Here is a 7,160-nt window from a genome sequence, read left to right as displayed (position 1 = left end):
CAAAAAGATATGAGAGAGAGAGAGAACAAAACTAGGCAGCGAGAGAAATGGTGAGAGGAAGCGCCTCAGGATATTGCCTGAAACTTTCATTAGTCAAGGCAGTTTTTTTCCTCAATAATAAACGCCTGCTTCATCATAATTGAATCATGTGCGTTGGAGATCTTAATTAGAGCTGCTGGAAAGGAAACAGCGGCTAAGAGACTTTTCTGACCCTCTGACCATGTAAAGAGTTGTGAGACGATAAGCCCTCCATTCACTTCAACTCTCATTATTTCATTTGTTCCCCATTTTCTACTCAGCATCTCAGAGTTCTTCCTTCACAATCTTTCTCTTACTCTAATCATAAGACTACAGCAAGCTGCCTCTGCTACTTGAGTTCCTTCTCTGAAACACCGCTTACAGCAGTTCTCAATCGTTTTACTTCAAGAACTATATTTTATGCTGAACATCAAGCAGCGACATCAACATCATACAAAAATGTCCTTAAAACCACAAAATATGGAATTTAATATTACCATGACAAACTATAACAGTTGAGGGTATCCTAAGTCTTAAATTTGATGGTTTCTCAACAGCTAATGATTAACTGTACAATTTTGTAGTCAGAACCAATTACTAGAAATAAAATCCATTTAAAATGTATAAGTGAAGTTATGCTTCACCACAATGGTAATTATTTTGATATTTGCTAAAGATCACACTTAACGGTGTTAAATGACAATTATATTAAATGATCAATTAAAGTGAACATAGTATCACAGCAAATGTACACTAAATAACGGAACTAAGGGAAATGAGAAATACAAAAATAAAATTAATAAAATAAAAAAAATCGTATCTTATATGCAAACCTGATTTAAAAAAATACTGTACACATTATGAATAAAAACAGCATGGAGGTGGAAGTTTCAAGTTTCGATATTTTAGTCAGAATACAACATAGATAACATATCAAACTGAGAAAGTGTATCATTTAAGGGAAAAAGTTGATTTTAAATTTCATGGCATCAACACATCTCAAAAAAGTTGGGACAAGGCCATGTTTACCACTGTGTGGCACCCCCTCTTCTTTTTATAAAAGTTTGCAAACGTCTGGGGACTGATCAAGTTTAGGAATATTGTCCCATTCTTATCTAATACAGGCTTCTAGTTGCTCAACTGTCTTAGGAGTTCTTTGTCGCATCTTCCTCTTTATGATGCGCCAAATGTTTTCTACGGGTGAAAGATCTGAACTGCAGGCTGGCCATTTCAGTACCCGGATCCTCCTCCTACGCAGCCATAATGTTGTAATTGATGCAGTATGTGGTCTGGCATTGTCATGTTGGAAAATGCAAGGTCTTCCCTGAAAAAGACGACGTCTGGATGGGAGCATATGTTGTTCTAGAACTTGGATATACCGTTCAGCATTGATGGTGCCTTTCCAGATGTGTAAACTGCCCATGCCACACGCACTCATGCAACCCCATACCAACAGAGATGCAGACTTCTGAACTGAGCATGATGATAATTTGGGTTGTCCTTGTCCTCTTTAGTCTGGATGACATGGCATCCCAGTTTTCCAAAAATTGTGGATTGTGTTCACAACAATGTTTTCTGGAAGTATTCCTGAGCCCATGTTGTGATTTCCATTACAGTAGCATTCCTGTATGTGATTGTGTGCCGTCTAAGGACCTGAAGATCAGGGGCATCCAGTATGGTTTTCCAGCCTTGAGCCTTACACACAGAGATTGTTCCAGATTCTCTGAATCTTTGGATGATATTATGCACTGTAGATGATGATAACTTCAAATTATTTGCAATTTTTCTCTTAGAAACTCCTTTCTGATATTGCACCAATATTTTTCACAGCATTGGGGGAATTGGTGATCCTCTGCCCATCTTGACTTTGAGAAACACTGCCACTCTGAGAGGCTCTTTTTATACCCAATCATGTTGTCAATTTACCTAATAAGTTGACAACTGGTCCTCCAGCTCTTCCTTATTTGTACATTTAACTTTTTGCTACCGGTCCCAACTTTTTTGGAATGTGTAGCTCTCATGAAATCCAAAATGAGCCAATATTTGGCATGACATTTAAAAATGTCTCACTTTCAACATGTGATATGTTATCTATATTCTCTTGTGAATAAAATATAAGTTTATGAGATTTGTAAATTATTCCATTCATTTTTTCTCACAATTCGTACAGTATCCCAACTTTTTTGGAATCGGGTTTGTAGACTGTTTATCTAATATAACTAACATATTATGGTGTCAATATATTATGCATGCCTACTAAATTGGCTAGCTTCTAACAAGCATCAGATGAATTTATGCCAACAATCAGACACTTTTGTTCAGTTCTATTTAGTTTATCTATTTAAAGTTTGTTTAATTTTCCATCCTATGCATCATAGGATGTCAAATATGCACCATTTAATTAGTTGAATGTTTTGTTCCTGCAATCAAAACAGACCTATGACCCACCACTAGCTTGTAACACTTCTCTCTTCTCTTACCATCTGTTTTTCCCTCCCTGACAGACAGAGGGTGCTTTCTTTACCTCCCCCCTCACCAGCACTGACAGCTCAGAGGAATGTTACATGGCCGCCGCCACCCCCTGGAGCTCACCTGTCCAATTCAAGGTTGGATAAACAGCCATGACCTTACTGCACACTTCACAGCACCTCAGGGATGGCGCCCTATAGTACACAGCTATTTACCTGCGACCTAAATTTCACCATATTTTATCTAGTGAAGGTTGTTCCTTCATCGAACACAGATTTGGAGAAATTTAGCATTATCATTTGCTCACCAATGGATCCTCTGCAGTGAATGGGTGCCGTCAGAATACACAACTCCAGTTCATCCATTAATATCTTATAAAAAGTGAAAAGCTGCATGTCTGTAATAAACAAACTCATCAAGATGTTTTTAACTACAAATCATTGCTTATTTTTTCCATTAAATTGCTTTCTTCAGTGTAAAAGTTGTCTTCTCTGAATCAGGAGAGAAATATACACAGATCAACTATGTAAAAAAAAAAAAAAAAAAAAAAAAAACATAAATATGGTCCAAAAGGTTCTAAATGCAAGACATGATGTCAAATGGAGTAATGTGGATTATTGTAATGATTTTATCATCTCTCTCTCTCTCTCTGAACTTCATTTTGATGATCCAATGGTGAGCAAGTGATGTAATACTAAATTTCTCCAAATGTGTTCCAATAAAGAAACAAACCCATCTACATCTTTGATGGCCTAAGTGATAGTGAATGTTTTGCACATTGTCGTTTTGGGGTAAATAATTACTTTAACCTGTGCTAGCAAGCACACACACACACACACAGACATACTGTACAAAAAAAAGTTTTATTTAAAAAATAAAATAATGTACCTTAAAAAAATCCATGATCAACCAAATTACTAGTTAAAGTAAAGTTCTTTAGCATCTTTTTTTTTCTCTGCAGGGCAAAAATAAAAATGAAATGCAGTATTACATGAATGTATCTACATTTCCGTACTATTTAATTTTTTTTCCCCCAACACTGCTTGAGGAGGCTGTCTAGAAAATCAGGTCAGACCCAGCTGATGAAGAAATTATGTGATTTAATGGCCCCTGAGGGTCAACACAAATATAGCACTGCATTAACTCTGGCCCCTCCTAGGACAGAGCGGCAAGGACATCACCCTTAAACATCAAGAGAGAGACACGACACAGACGAAGCGCTGCCTACAATGAATAAAGCGGATGGTTAAATGATACTGAACAAAATTAGATTATACCATTCCTTTAAATTCACATATTCACTTTCTTTATGCATACTATCATAAATGTCCATTTCATTATCTGATTAAGTGCAGCTCTGGAAATGTTCTGTATTACAAATCCTATTAATGAAAGACTGTAGGCCTACTTTCATTTCCATGACTACTTTTATTCTTTTGATTCTTTATTCTGTCAGTGCCTTACCTACTTCTTTGATTTGACCACTAGGTGGAGGAGGAACTCTTTTACAGCAGGTGTACTCACCTTTCCAGGGTATTTTATCTCATTTTACCATCACCACTAAGAAATACAAAGAATGTGTAACAAAATCTGGAAGAAACCACAACATGAGTCACAATACGGTTGCACAGAACAGAAAACATTCTCATTCAAGATCAAAAGAAATGAGAACGCCATGCCTTCATTGGAAATGGACCTTATTAGGAAGAGGCTTTATACACAAAACATTTAAATGAACCAATGCTGGATTAACTCTCCCACTGTTTTCCATTATGAATAGATTTTTTTATTCTAGCTGCAGAGATGTATGCTGAGTTGTGAACTTCATTTGCATAGTCATTAGCAAAATAAGAATCTACCTCAAACACAAACACACTCAGACATGTAGTCTTGTAAAATGAGGTCAGGAGAGCTCTAAATAGCAAGGTTTCCTGAAGCGTCAAAGTGATAATCTTCTTCTTTTATCTTTGCTTAACATGTCACCTTACTTATGAAATACTGCCGGGAAGGTTTTGGTTAACAGGCAGACATGTGGCTCAGCGGGTATTCTTGTTAAACCGTCACAAAGATTCTATCAAACTGCTTCTGGAGAAATAGAGAACTTTGTTTTGTAAGTCACCTACAGTGCAGTCCAAAAGTATTAGACCACATTATACATCTAATTATTATATCTAATGTAGATTTGGAAATAAGCAGCATGTACAATATTAGGATTTGTGGAACAAAATGTGAATGAAGAAATATTAGAGAGTTCATAATACACACATTTTTGACACTGCCCATGTGAACTATTATATAATTTAAGAGATTTACACATTATTGCTTATTAAATGGTTTTCAGTTCAATTCATAACATGAGAACCAGGGTTTACATGAAGCTCAAGAAACTCTGCTGTTATTAAAGCATATAAAAAATGGGAAATACCAAATAAGGAAATTCTGAAAATGCTGTTAATTTTTCCATTCAACATTTGACTCAAATTGTTAGTGAAGTAATATAGTGAATATTATCTGTGATGAACCATGGTAGGCTACAATGCTACAAAGCATATCTGAAAGACTTGCAGGCTACTGTACATTAAGCACAAGTTAAAGTTTCTCTCCAAATAGGACACTGGGGCAGTGGTACAGTGAAATACCATATCAGACAGAAATACCATGATACATTAGTACATATTCACATGCTAAATCTCGAAACCCGTGGTGCATTTAGCAATGATTGCGAGTTCCACTGAACTCTACTGGCAACAACAGAACTTGCGACCATACTTGGATCTAGGAGATGCACCCCAGAATGGATAGAAACACTGCAAACAGCTGATGCAAAAAAAAAAATGTCGTTCTCAAATCAGGCATCTGATTTAACCAGAGGGAAATGACACTCATCTTGAAAGAGTTTGAGGGCAAATGTTTTCCATGTTGGTATAATTTTTTCAGGCCCGTAGCTAGCCTAGTGGAAGGGGGGTCCTTTTTATTTTGATTTATTTATGTATTTTTCAAAAAGTAGACCTTTTCATTTTTACACATATTTTATATTTAACCATGAAGTTAAAATACTTAATTTCGGTGACTTTTAATGCAACAATTTTTGCTGGATTCACATGTCTGCTGGTGAATTAATGGGCACAATTTTTAATGCACCAAAAATATTTCCTGCAGTGTTGCCAGAATGTTTAGAAAAATCACTTACCACCTTCAGTAAATATACACAAATACCTAGTAAAGCAATAAGTTACTTAATTAAGAGCAGTGAGTGTTCCTCTATTTTATTTTGTTTGAATAATGTTAGTAATGCAATAAATGCAAAGATCCATTATACTGATACACATCCTATATTGTTTGTTTATGATCAGGGGCTTTTATAGGATTTGAAAACATCTGGGGCTGCGGCCAAAAAAAAAAAAACAGGGGCTAATGGTGATGGGTGGGAGTTCACATCAGCTCACGTAAGATTTAATGAACCAGTGGTGGGTGGACCTGCATCCCTCTAGGGGGGTCCGGGGGCATAAATAAATGTCGTTGTTATTTAAAATAACATTTGTTTTAAAAAATATATATATAAAAAAATAAAATAGGCTACTTAAATTCTGGACCTCTGGCATCACCCTAAAAAAGTATTAAAAGTAATAAAAACAAGCTCTCTCTGCATTAATAATGTTAAGCATATAACTGATAAGTCATTAGAGGTCTATAAGGAGGGTGCATAAACACCTGTCATGCAGATATGAGATACATAATGAGTGCTAATATTAATAAAGCTAATGATGCTTGACAGATCTAGGCTAGCACAGCTCCCTTAGCACGAAGTCTCTGGCAGAGGATTGGGAAGCTCATTGGATGTGAAGAAATGAGGGATAGAGGTGGACAGAGGGGACGGTTCAGGGTTTAGTGAGGAGAGAAAGACAGGGAGAGCAAGACAGAGTGAAGCCATGGTTAATTAGCAGTGACAGTCCCACAGTTGGCCCAGCATTGGTTCAGACAGCTGCAGGCTGCTACCAGCTACCACGTTGCCATTCTACTTCATTCTTCATTTCCATCTAGATATATCTATTCCTCCCGTTCATTCATTCATTCACTCATTCACTCACTCACTCAGGTGTTTTTTTTCTTCTTCTTCTTGTTTTCTTCCATCCAACAACAGCACAAACCCATTGAAAGGTCAAGGAAGGAAAGTCTGGCCTCACGCTTTCTTCATTTGTGCAATCACAATGACTTCTTGTTCTGTAGTGAAGGCTTCCCACATTCTGCTGAATGCAGTTGGAGTGGTAGATATTCAGAAGGCAGCAAAAGATTCAAAGATAGCTCATCTTGGATACCAGGAAGACTTCTGTTACAAATTTAGGAAATTCAATGTAAGAATCATACATAAGAAGTTTACGGAAGACAAAAGTACTTCACTAAAATACAAGTTAACTTTCTCTTATTGAGAAATAAAAGGAGACCACATGAGTTCCTCAGTGCTGTCATTGTTAATACTAAAATCTAATGCTAATAAAAAATAAACAAAATATAAATATTAGATGAAATAGTATGTTTAGGTAAAATTACTAAAACTTAAACAAACAAAATATACCACTAGTGCACCATATGAAAATGTAACGTGTTTACTAAAGTAACACTACCTGGAATAACTATTGTATCTGAACAAAACTGTTGACCTAATATGGAAAATA

This window comes from Carassius auratus, chromosome 38 (assembly GCF_003368295.1).
Source record: "Carassius auratus strain Wakin chromosome 38, ASM336829v1, whole genome shotgun sequence".
NCBI lineage: Eukaryota > Metazoa > Chordata > Actinopteri > Cypriniformes > Cyprinidae > Carassius > Carassius auratus.
This window is presented reverse-complemented; position numbering follows the sequence as displayed.